Source organism: Humulus lupulus, chromosome 4 (genome assembly GCF_963169125.1).
Source record: "Humulus lupulus chromosome 4, drHumLupu1.1, whole genome shotgun sequence".
Classification (NCBI taxonomy): Eukaryota; Viridiplantae; Streptophyta; class Magnoliopsida; order Rosales; family Cannabaceae; genus Humulus; species Humulus lupulus.
Window position 1 is genome coordinate 35,083,709 of NC_084796.1, and position 13,362 is coordinate 35,097,070.

A 13,362-nucleotide genomic window follows, 5' to 3' on the forward strand; every position below is an offset into this window, starting at 1 on the left:
TGCTACTATCTAGTTGATGAAACCAGCTATAGAACTATGGTTCACCACACTTGATTCACCTACATTAATGCTGATGTAGTGAGAATAATATGAGGTGTCTTTATTCTAGAATAGTCTAATTTGTAAGTATATTTCTTTCGTGTTTTATTTTATTATGATGTCATATATGTTAGTGGACTTTATAAGCTTATGAGTGGAAATGTAATGGGACATTATTGATTGTTGATATATTGAAATAGTCTTGAGAGTTTTCTCCCAATTTGGGGGTTTCCCCTTTGTTTGTCATGGATTTGGCATGAGAATTTGCTCACCCATTCCAACCCGCTGCATCATTTGGTAATCAAAGCCTCGACTTTTTCCCAAGAGGTACGATAACAATGAATGGTGATTGGAGTCGCTTCGATGTCGAAGAACATAAAGCGGAAGCCTTATGGGATCGAAAGCTTTGTCGAGACGAAGTTGATGATCCATTCTACCAGAGAAACGATTCTCAAAGGTGGAGTACCCACCAACGTTCGTCCTCTCCATCTTATCCACCACCACCACCACCACCATCTTCCTTGTCACCATCGTGACCCTCCCTCAGCACCTCCATTTTCTTCTTCATCACCTTCATCTTAATTTTCTTCACTGAACCATCATTAACCCAACCCCACCATATTTCTTCACTTTCATACTCACATCACCAACCACCACACTACCATACCTTCATACTACCTTCCACGTACCCCAATCATCCAACCCATTACACAAAATCAAACTCATAGTTTCATCTTTCCCAATCTAAAGTCACCAAAAACCATACCCACAACCCTTATATCTAAAATCTCCAACACCCTCCAACACAACACCTGTGCAAGACCTCCAACTTGCAAAGCCCACGATAGATTCTAAAATTGCTCAAATCACACAATATCATCACTATCTTAAATTTCCTCCACAAGGACCAAGTTTCACCACCCAAGCAACATCTCAAGACACTCTAGCTTCGGTTTCTAGGGAGACAAACCTCATGGCCAGCGAAGATAATATTCAAATGACGTCGCCGTTGTCTACGGCAGTGACAACCTCTTGAGAATGTGGCAGGATCTCAATTTATTTGATGACTATGAATGGAAGAGCACTAAGGTTCTTGCTCACCATCAGAAAAAACTGGAGGATGATCGGATCTTCAAATTTCTTGTGGCCTTAAAGTCGAACTTGATGAAGTTCATGGACGTATCATTGGTAGACGGCCCTTACCCCAAATAGGCAAGGTGTTCTCTAAGGTTAGACGTGAAGAAAGTTGCCGGAATGTCATGCTGGAAAAAAATCAAGTGAACCACTTGAAAATTCTGCCTTGATGCTAATATTGCTTGTTTGTCAAAAAAACGACCATTTTTTAATGGCCGAGCACGTGTTTGGTGTGATTATTTCAACAAACCAAGGCATACTCGTGAGACATGCTTGAAGTTACATGGCAAACTGGCTAATTGGAAGAGCACTAGAGGTGGTGGAGACAAGAACATCTGTCTTACTCCAGCTGCACACAAAGCCTCTAATTTGAACCAAATTCTCAGTAAAGAAAAGCTTGAACAACTTTTGAAATGGCTGAATTTTGATATGCAATCTAGTATTTCTCGTGTTGCTCTGGCACAAACAGGTAGAAATTCGACTGCTCTTTCTAGATCTCTGTTGTTTGCACCTTGGGTCATTGATTTTAGTGCCTTCGACCATATGACAAATAATTCTACATTTTTTAACTCCTATTTTCCTTGTTCTGGACATAACAAAGTTCACATTGCAGATGGTAGTTTTTCACCGATCGCAGGAAAGTGATCTGTAAAATTATTCAATAATTTTGAATTAAGATTTGTTCTTCATGTTCCTAAATTTTCTTTCAATCTTCTTTTTGTTAGCCAGCTATCAAAAGACTCCAGCTGTCGTGTTGTTTTCTCTAATTCTTACATGGAGTTTCAGGACCAGATTTCAGGAAGACGATTGGTAGTTCTAAAATAATCAATGGCCTTTATTATTTTGATGATTGTCGTGAGTATAGACAAGTTCAAGGTCTAAGTGGTAGTACTAGTTCTACTTATGAAACAATAATGCTTTGGCATGGTTAAGGCACCCTAGTTTTCTCTATTTGAAACATCTATTTCCTAGTTTATTTAAAGGTGTGGATTTAAAACCTCTTTATTGTGAACATTGCTATTTATCTAAAAGTCTTGTAATTTTTATAAACCTATTGGATATCGCATGTCTCGTCCTTTCTCTCTAATTCACAGTGATGTTTGGGGCGCTTCAAAGGTTACCACTCTGGAAAAAAATGGTGTCACTTTCATTGATGACCATACTTGGTTATGTTGTGTTTATCTAATGAATGCTAAATCTGAAGGTGAATATTTGTTTAAAGACTTTTATAAAATAATTGAAAACCAATGTCAAAGTAAAATACGCATTCTTCGAACTGATAATGGCATTGAGTATTTTAATCAATGCTTAGGTCCTTTCTTATGGTCTAAAGGCATTGTTCACCAGTCTACATGTCGTGTCACCCCTCAACAAAATGGTATTGTTGAGCGAATAAATTGTCATTTAGTTGAAGCAAGCAGAGTTCTAATGTTTTCTATGAATGTGCCTAAGTATTTGTGGGGTGAAGCTGTTTTAACTTCATGTTATTTAATAAGTAGAATGTCTAGCCAAGTATTGAACTATAAACTCCCTTGAGTTGTTTTCAAAAGAATTTTCTAGCAAGTCATTTAACCTCTAAACTTGATTTAAAAATATTTGGTTGAATGGTTTTTGTTCATATTTCACTCCAAGTTAGACCCTAGAGCAGAAAAATGTATTTTTTTGGGGTATGCTATAATTAAGGATATAAATGCTGGAATCCAGTAACAAAAAAAATTCATATCAGTATGGATGTAATATTTCTTGAAAAGCAACCTTATTTTGATAAAACTCATCTTCAGGCAGAGAGAAGTTATGAAGATCAGTTTAGGGATTTAAATACCACTACTATTCCTAGGATTTACTCATTACCTAATTACCAAAACAACTAGATTCTAAATGATATTTTCGATGTTCGAACCCATGAAAATGTTGATGAATTAAGTCCTCCGCATGTTGAGACACAAGCAGAAATTTGATAGGATATTCCTACTTCTAAGCACCCAAACAGCAAGAAAATGGTATATAGCAGCAAAACAAAATGCAGAAATAATGAAAGAAATTCTGTTTCATTGAAACCCAGGTGTTTGAGAGCCTGGTCTCTCCCAAAAGAGGTTACAATCACCAATTCCCGCCTAAACTTCAACTAACTCTTACCAGCTATAAATGAGGATGTCATCAAAGAACACTAGCACAAACTTCCGCAAAAAATCGCGGAACACTTCATTCATAAGCGCCTGAAAAGTGGCTGGGGCGTTGGTTAGTCCAAAGGGCATTACTAAAAATTCATAATGCCCTTCATGTGTACGAAAGGCTGTCTTCTCAATATCACTTTCCTTCATCCGAATTTGGTGGTAACCGGACTTCAAATCAAGTTTGGTGAACACTTGAGCCCCATGAAGTTCATCCAACAGCTCATCTATAACTGGAATCGGAAACTTATCCGCCATGGTCTCTCTATTTAAGGCCCTATAATCCACGCAAAAGCGCCAACTCCCATCCTTCTTCCTAACTAGCAAAACCGGGCTCGAAAATGGACTGTTACTTGGCTGAATTATTCCTGCAATAAGCATTTCAGTGACTAATCTCTCAATCTCATCCTTTTGAACTTGAGCATAACGGTATGGTCTGACAGATACCGGCCCCGCCCCCTCCTTAAGAATGATGGCGTGTTCCCGCGCCCGTAAAGGTGGTAACCCTGCTGGCATATCAAACACAGACTGGAACTCCTCTAAAACCGATGCTACTGCTTGCAGAATGGCCTGTTGCTCACTTACAACTTCAGTGGACAACGTTCCCAATTGAACCCAAAATCCTTAAGCCTCCCCTTCTACTGATAAAATCATCGCCTTGAGTGAGATGGGAGATTTGCAAAGGCTGGGATCTCCTTGTAGTGTAATCCAAGACCCTCCCATCTCGAATTTCATCACCATTGATCGCCAATTAACCTACATGTTCCCCAGCGTCTCCAACCATTTAATACCCAAAATCACATCTGCCCCACCGAGCTCCAATGGCAAAAAGTCAGTGACAACCCGCAACGCTCCAAAATCCAGCTCTACATTGGCACAAATTCCCTCTGTTCGGACCTTTCCTCCCGTCCCCAAGAGCACTCCATAGCAAGTGGTGGCTGTAATCGGCATACCCACTGTTGCCACTATCTCTGTTGAGATAAAATTATGGGTCGCACCGCTGTCTATCAACACCGTTACTGGCCGACTAGCAATCTGCCCAGCTAACTTCATAGTGTGCGCCGACGAAATTCCAACCAGAGAATTCAGAGAAAGGGTGGCCAACGTTTCTTCAGATTCGCAATGATCTTCGGTTTCTGGGGAGAAGGGCGGCGACTCTTCCGCTGGAATCGCATCCTCCTCATTCGAAAGTAGCAATACTTGCAAAAATTTTTGATCACATTCATGTCCACGGTGAAACTTTTTATCACAACGAAAACAGACCCCGCGGGCCTTCTTGTCTTGGTACTCTGATTTTGTCAATCTATGAAATGGTGGGGGTTTAGGCTGCTGAACAGAGTTGCTTCGGATGGTTGCCGCCGCCTGAGAAGAAGAAGATGTAGGGGACGTTACAGCTGATTTCACGGGAAAAGTATGGTAAGTGTTTCTGTTGGGAGTTATTGGGCTTAAGGTTTGCTTGGGTAAATTTGGTCTGATGGGCTGGCCCGTTTGCATAAGTTGGTGTCCTTCTTCTATTCTTTGGGCCGTATCCATAATACTGGCCAAGCCCACAGGCTGAAGTATGTGCAAGGCAACCTTAATGTTTTCTTGAAGCCCATGAACAAAGCTCCCTTCCAGCACGTGGTCTGGAACATCGGGGACTCGGGATGCAAGCATCTCCCAACGCAGCCTGTAATCTTTAACTGTGGTTGTCTGTGTGATCGACAAGAGCTCCTCCGAGACCAACCCCACCGGCGACGCTCTGAATCGGAGAAGAAGTTGCTGTTTTAAACTTGCCCAAGACTTAATCGGCCTTCTCTGGTTCTCCCACTGGAACCACGTCAAGGCATCACCATCCAAGCCGATAATCGCCGTTTCCAGCATCTGCGGTTCCGTAAGATGCATCAGCAAGAAGTAGCGTTCTGTTTTATAAACCCAGCCGTCTGGATTTTCTCCTGAAAATAGAGGCAGCTCCATTCGAGGTGGCCGAAAATCCTGGCCAAAATTCTGGGCAACTCCCCACGGTTCCGACGACTGTTGCTGCTGTTCGGGGTGGCCGCTGGATTGCTCTTCGATGATAGGAGGTGCTGGAGAAAAAGTTTGTGCCCTAGGTTGTGGAGATCGAACCCCCGACCGATGCTCCTCCTCCAAAACTGGCCTCTGACAGTCGGCCTCCCCAGCTGAAGATCCACTTCCCGTCTTCCCCGAAGTTTGAAGCAACTAGGCCAAATGAACCACCAGAAGGTGGTACATCTTCTTCTCCATCGCAGGTAACCTTAACACTTCAGTCTTCATCGTCTCCAATTCTCTGGGAAGGTGCTGAAATTCCACTCTCAACTCTTCCAATTCCTTCCGAAATTCAGACTGCATCAGCTCCATCTTCTCCTCAAGCACCTCACTTGGCAGATCTCTCTTGGGCCCCATAGAAATCGTTGGCTCTGATACCAATTTGATAGGATATTCCTACTTCTAAGCACCCAAACAGCAAGAAAATGGTATATAGCAGCAAAACAAAATGCAGAAATAATGAAAGAAATTCTGTTTCATTGAAACCCAGGTGTTCGAGAGCCTGGTCTCTCCCAAAAGAGGTTACAATCACCAATTCCTGCCTAAACTTCAACTGACTCTTACCAGCTATATATATCCTAGCCTCACTGTATTATTATGCACCCCATTCCCACCTAATAACAGCTCCCATAACTAACTTTAAATGACAAATACCCCCTGGACACAACTACCCTTGAGCCGTTCCTTTCCCCTTATCCCTCCTAGCATACACAAATGTAATGGGGTGTCTATCAAAGTACCACCAAATAATCTTGAGCTTCGTGTTTACACTAGACGATGATTTCTTCAAAATAATGAAGATCAATTGATTGTTCCACCTCAATCATCTCCTCTGGAAACTGGTCACTTGGATTCCTCAGGCAATTCTTCTCCTAAAAATTCCAATAATCCTATTTTTTCTAATCTAGATCAGTCATTTGCACTTAGAAAAGGAACTAGGTCGTGTACCCAATACCCTATTGCAAAATATCTATCCTACCATAGATTATTAGAAACTCAGAGCATTTACTTCTAATATATCTCATGTGTTTGTACCAAGAAACATCCAGGAAGCATTAGATGATTGGGGTTGGAAGATAGTAGTTTTAGAAGAGGTGTAAGCTCTCCATAAAAATATGACATGGGAAGTGGTCGATCTACCACAAGGGAAGAAAACAATCGCCTGGAAGTAGATGGCAGCATAGAGAGATACAAAGCGAGGCTGGTGGCAAAAGGCTTTACTCAAACCGATGGCATAGATTACCAGGAGACCTTTTCTCCTGTTGCTAAGTTAAACTCAATCCGCATCTTACTATCTCTAGCAGTTCATCATAACTAGCTCATATTTCAGCTAGACATTAAAAATGCCTCTCTAAATGGCGAACTAGAAGAGGAGGTGTTCATGGAGTTACCTCGTGGATTTGAAGGAAAATTTGAAAATGGAAAGGTACGTTAACTAAAAAAATCTTTGTATGGCCTCAAGCAGTCACCACGGGCTTGGTTTGAACGTTTCGGGAAGGCTGTAAAAAGACATGGCTATTACCAGAGTCAGGCTGATGACATGTTCTACAAACACTCGAAAAGTGGAAAAATAGCAGTGCTTATCGTCTATGTTGATGATATAGTTTATGGGAGGTTTATGGGTGGAGTTAGGAGGTTTATGGGTCGTGAACTATGCTTAAACAGTCCTTGGAGAGAAGAATGTTTGAATTGGATAGATTAGAGGAGAGGGGGCTGTGGAATGGGGATTTGCATCTGGAACAATGTAAGATCAAGAAAGAGTGGCAACAAATTGTTTTTGAAGAGGAGAGGTGTTTGGCTTAAGTTGAAATGTCAATGGGCTAAAGAAGGGGATTCTCACTCCAAATTTTTTCATAGTATTCTCAGTGCTTGTAAAGCAAGAAATTTAATTTCTAGGATTGAGCAAGAGGATGGTACTATCCTTTGAAATAAATGCAGATATTGAAAAAGGCTATTGTGGGTTTTTATTCTTCGTTGTACTCCGGTCTATAGGGAGTGGAGAGGAGTGGACAGTATCTCTTGGGAGCCTATTCCTTCTTTCTTGGCTTCTCTCATTGGGAGGCCTTTCTCTGAGGAGATAAGGCGTTTGGTGTTTGATTGTGATGGGTCTAAGGCCCCGAGTTTGGATGGGTTTTCTATGGCAGTTTATCAAGACAATTGGGATATAATGAAAAGTGACCTTAGGGAAGTCTGTGATTGTTTCTTCAATGATGGACTTATTCACGGGAGGGCCAACGAGACTTTTATTTTCCTTATTCCTAAGAAGATTGATAGTTGTTGCGTTCGGGGTTACAGGCCTATTAGTTTGGGCACTAGTCTGTACAAAATCATTTCGAAGGTGTTGGCATTTAGACTTCGAGGGGTTCTTTTAGACATGATAGTTGAAACTCAAGGAGCTTTTGTTGAGGTTCTTTTAGACATGATAGTTGAAACTCAAGGAGCTTTTGTTGAGGTGAGGCAGATTCTGGACACGGTTTTGGTGGCTAATGAGGTCGGGGAGGAGTATCGGAGCAAGGGTTAGACAAGGTGGGTGTTCAAAATTGACTTTGCAAAAGCTTATGATTGCATGGATAGGGGCTTTTTGGACTTTGTCTTGGATGAGAAAGGGTTTGGGGAGGTTTGGATAAAGTGAATGCTTGGGTTTTTCATCTCTACATCATTCTCTGTGTTCTTAATGGGAGATCGAAGGGGAAATTTAAGGGCTCTAGGAGTCTCCGCCAAGGGGATTCCCTCTCACCCTTCTTGTTTACCATGGTAGTTGATGTCTTGGGTAGGATGGTGGATAAGGCTAAGAGCATTTTTGCCTTCAGAGGGTTTACTGTGGGCAAGGATAAAGTGGAGGTCAGTCACCTTCAGTTCGCTGATGATACGATATTCTTTGTGAATGATGAAGAGTCGTCAGTTCTTAATATTTTGAAGGTTTTTAGCAGTGTTTCTGGATTGTCAATTAATTTGCAGAAATGTCAATTATTAGGGATTAATTTGGATGAGGAGATAGTGGACCTTCGGGCTAGGGGAATTTGGGGTGAGGTGGGTCAGTGGCCTATGAAGTATTTGGGGATACCTTTGGGTGCGCCCCCTCTTTCCAAAGGTTTTTGGGAGCCTGTTGCTTCGAGATGTGCCAAACGTCTGGATAGGTGGAAAAGTGCTTTCCTATCTAGGGGGGAAGGTTGACTCTCATTCAGTTGATTCTCTCTTCTGTTCTGGTGTATTATATGTCGCTCTTTCGTATTCCTAAGAGTGTAGTGGGAATTATGGAGAAACTGATGCGAGATTTGCTATGGGAAGGTCTGGATAAGTCAGGTTCAGACCACCTGGTCTCTTGGCAGGAGGTTTGCAAATCGAGAGGTCATGGTGGTCTTGGTATTGGTAACTTGGACTTGAGGAACAAGGTGTTTCTCATGAAGTGGTTGTAGAGGTTTCCTCTAGAAAGCAAGGCTTTGTGGTGTAGGGTGGTGAAGAGTAGGTACGGGGTAGATGGAGGCTTTTGGGATACTAGAAGAGGGATGAGGTTGTATGTTCGCAGTCCTTGGAGAGATATTTCGGCATCGTATGAGGACTATAGTTAGATGGTCAGATTCAAAGTGAGGAGAAGGGATAAGATTCGTTTTTGGAAGGATGTTTGGATCAACGGTGCTACTTTAATGTCCCAATTTCCTGATTTATTTCTGTTGTCCAAGGCTGGGAACTGTTTGATCAAGGATTTGGCGGTCTTTGGGGGTGCGGAGAGATTAGGAGGCCTCGGGTGGGACCTGCTTTTTAGAAGAAATTTGTTTGATAGGGAGGTTTCTAGCCTTGCTCTATTACTCCAGTTGTTAGAGCATGTTGTCTTGCCAAAGATTCTTGATGACAGGAGGGCGTGGCTTCCGGACTCTAGTGATTTGTTCTCTTGTAAGTCAGCCTTTTGGAGGTTGAGTTATGGTCATCTAGGTTCGGAAGAGAAGTGGGCAAAGAACTTGTAGAAGAGTGCTTCTCCCCCAAAGGTTAATGTGTTTGGTTGGTTGGCCTTCACTAATAGATTAAATGTGCATGATAACTTGTAGAGGAGGAGACCTTTTCATTGTTTATTGTCTAACTGGTGCATTGGATGTAAGAGTGTAGGGGACTCAGCTAGCCATTTATTCCTGGGTGTCATTTTGCTAGGAGGGTTTGGGGTAAAGTGCCTGCTGAGTTTGGGGTTATGGCAGAGCACATTGTTGGCAACTCTTTGGGCTATTTGACTTGAGAGGATTAGCAGAATTTTTGAAGGTGTTTCTAGCTCAGTGGAGACTATTTGGGATAAGATCAAGTTTTGGGTTGCAACTTGGGAGTATAGATCTAAATTTTTTGAGGGGGTTTCTTTTTTGGATCTTTGTAGGGATTGGGGGAATTTATGGATTTAGTGTTGCGGGCTCTGGTTTTTTGTGGGTGTTTTGGGGTCTTTGTTTGTTTCTTTTTGTTTGTCCTTTTTGGTTTCTAGATGGCGTGTTACCACGGTTTTTCTCCACCATAAGTGAGGGCTCTCAATATATTTGAAAGGGGGTCAGTCTAAAGACAAAGGCCTCTATCTCTTTTTCAAAAAAAAAATGTTGATGATATAGTTTTGATAGGGAATGACCACACAAAACTTGCAGAGATTAAACAATTGTTGTCAAAAGATTTTGAAGTCAAAGATCTTGGAAACCTCAAATATTTCCTTGGTATGGAGTTTGCTAGGTCTAAAATAGGGCTAGTTGTCTCACACTGCAAGTAGGTTTTGGATTTGTTGAAAGAAACATGGCTACTTGGATGTAAACCTGCTGAAACACCTATGGAATACAATATAAACCTTCAATCTAACAGTTTAGATGAACCTGTGAATAAAGAGCAGTATCAACCATTAGTGGGAAAATTCATATATTTGGCTCACGCCTGGCCAGATATTGCCTATGCACTAAGTGTTGCAAGTCAATTCATGCATTTTCCTGGAGTAGAACATTTCGATGCAGTCCAAAGGGTACTAAGGTACTTAAAAGACACTCTAGGAAAATGGTTGTTGTTTAGAAAGAATGATACTCTTGGAGTAAAAGTTTACATAGATGTTGATTGGGTAGGAAGCGTCACTAGGGATGGCAAAAAAACCCGGTGGATCGGGGCGGGTCGGAGCCCTGATTCGACGGGGCGACCTATGATCCGAAAATAAGCGAGGCAAAACCGAGGCGGGTCAAGATCCGACCCGACCAGCTAGCAATTGAAGCGGGTCGAATCATGACCCGATCCGATTGTTTATTTTTTTGTAAAAAATAAATTTTTTAAAAAACTAATTACTACAACTATTTAAGGTGATCACAATCAAAATATATGTATATATAAATAAAACAAAATATATTTAAGAGAGATAGAGAAGAAAATTGATGTTTTGCTTTGAAGTATATAAATTTTATTTATTTTAGTATGCAAGACCATTTATAAAAAAATTTAGGCAATTCATTTATGTCTAGTATGACAGATTTTCTTGCCATTTATTTTTATATTGTAACATTTTAAAAAAAATTAGTCTTTCTTTTATTAAAGAAAAAGAAAAAAAAAACCCTTACCGGGTCGGGTTAGACCTGCCCCGGATCAAAAGTCTTAACGGGTCGGGGCCGACCCGCCCCATTTACATCCCTAAGCGTCACTGATAGAAGATTAATCTCGGGCTACTGCATCTTTGTGGGAGGAAACTTAGTTACTTGGTGTAGTAAGACACAAAGCGTGGTGGCATGAAGTAGCGCTGGAGCTCAATTTAGAGTAGTTGCACTTGGCATTTGTGAGATATTATGGATTAAAAAACTTCTTGAAGAACTGAAGATAGGAATTCAATTACCAATGAAGGTTTACTTTGATAACAAATCAGGGATAATTGTGGCAAAAGTACCCAATGTTTGGGTTTTGTACGCGGCATAGACCCAATGTTTATTTTTAGTGGCAAAAGTACCCAAAGTCAGTAAAACTGTAATTCCGTCAGCCTCCTCTGTTAGACTCCGTTAGGCAGACACGTGTCACGTTTTTATTGGTCCAAATCATAATTATTTTTAAACATTGGGTACTTATGCCGCGTACAAAACCCAAACATTGGGTACTTATGCCGCAAATATATTCCCTAATATATTATTGAGTTGGACCAATCACGAAGTGACACGTGTTGGTCCAGTCATCACGAAACGGAACCTAACGGAGGAGGCTGACGGAATTACAGTTTTACTGACTTTGGGTACTTTTGCCACTAAAAATAAACATTGGGTCTATGCCGCGTACAAAACCCAAACATTGGGTACTTTTGCCACAATTATCCCTAACAAATCAACTATCTTAATAGCTCACAATCCAGTTCTTCGTGATCGAACCAAACATGTGGAAATTAACAAACATTTTATGAAAGAAAAATTGGAGAACGGATTCATCTGTTTGCCTTATGTTCCCGCTACAGATTAGATTGCAGACATTCTCACTAAAGGATTACCAACCAAGCAATTCGAACTTAATTGGTAAGCTGTCCGTGAAAGATATTTTCTGTGTAGCTCGAGGGGGAGTGTTGAAAATTTGAACCAAATCAACAAAGATTTGGAATTATAGAAAGTATTTGTAATATATTTCCTCGATTGTATTCGGTCATTCCCTTGAGGAATTCGAAATATTTGTTTCCTAGTTTAGATATTTTTGTTCCTGATTTTTAGGGATTAGAATGGTCTAGAATATTTTGTAGAATATTGACAGATGTCATATACCGTGTATTTGCCTATTTAAAAGGCCCTAATCCTATCAAAATAATGTAACAGATTTTTACCTCTGAGTTTTTTGCTCTCTACGACAAAGACAACTAGACAAGAAGATTACAATGGTGCGTGCGACCCTGTGCAATCTGGTTCCGCTGACGGTGCAGGTGCAATCCATGTGGCCCAAACGACGTCCATGGTGGCAGAAGGAGCTTGATATCTTCAGGTGTGTTGCCTGCTGTGCATGAACACAGAGGGTGTTAGGGTTGATGAAATTCAATTGGGCCACAACTCTCTTATCTCTAGCAAGGCCCACTTAATTATTAGCCCAACACCAGAGCAACTCACTACCAGCCCTCCTTTTCCAATTTTAAGGCCCCCTTTCCCACATCACATTAAATCTTCTTTTGCTCCAAACTAGAACCAATGTGACCAAACAATTCAGCTTAGCACAACTCAGAATTACCAATGTTTCTAAGAAAATGATAAACTAAACTCCTTTATCAACTCAATTATCATGTTCTTTGGAAAATTCACCTTTTAATGGACATAATGAGTGTCTTGAAGAATTCATTGGTTAGAAATTGTGGAACTCTATTTTGACCAAGTTGAAATTGAGGAGCATAGAAAAAACCCATTAGTGATTTTAAAATTAAGAGGTCTCGCCCAAGCTCGTTGGAGTCGATTAGTACATCAAAGAAAGAAAGAATGCAGAGTCGGTGCTTAGTTGGACAGTGATGAAACAACTTTTGGGTGAGTTATTTCTTCTTCCTAATTTTGATTCAATTTTATTTGAAAAATACCACAATTGTAGGCAAGGGGAACGATTACTATTGGAATATGGCGATGAGTTTCTTAGTGGATTGAAGGAAAAAATTTGTGATAAGATGTGCTTGCTTTCTTTGTGTAATTTATTTGCGACTATTGCCTTGACTACCACAATTGAGTTTGATTCGTTGACGGAAAATGAAGGCCTTCAAGAAGAATATATTGATGCAAAGCAAGAATGATTTGATATTAAGTTTGTCTATGAATAATTTGGTACTGCAAGGGCAAAGCAACGACAAAGGTGGATGGCATGGAATTTCTTCTCATTTTGTTGAATTGTTACTATTGACAGCCAAGAAATAAAATTACAAAGATATGCAATATTAGCTGTAGTTTTTAAATGTGATAGCTGTAGTCTTTTATTGTATATAAGTTTCCTTATTTATAAGATTTTTATTTTTTGACATTTATTGTGATTATTCTGTACAGTC

At 40.6% G+C, this 13,362-nt stretch overlaps 1 protein-coding gene across 8 annotated transcripts in view; it reads left to right on the forward strand.

Annotated features, from left to right (window-relative positions):
• The window catches only part of LOC133830320 (serine/threonine-protein kinase ATM), an 86,993-nt gene that overhangs the window by 50,440 nt on the left and 23,191 nt on the right, over positions 1–13,362 (forward strand). The window lies entirely within an intron of this gene.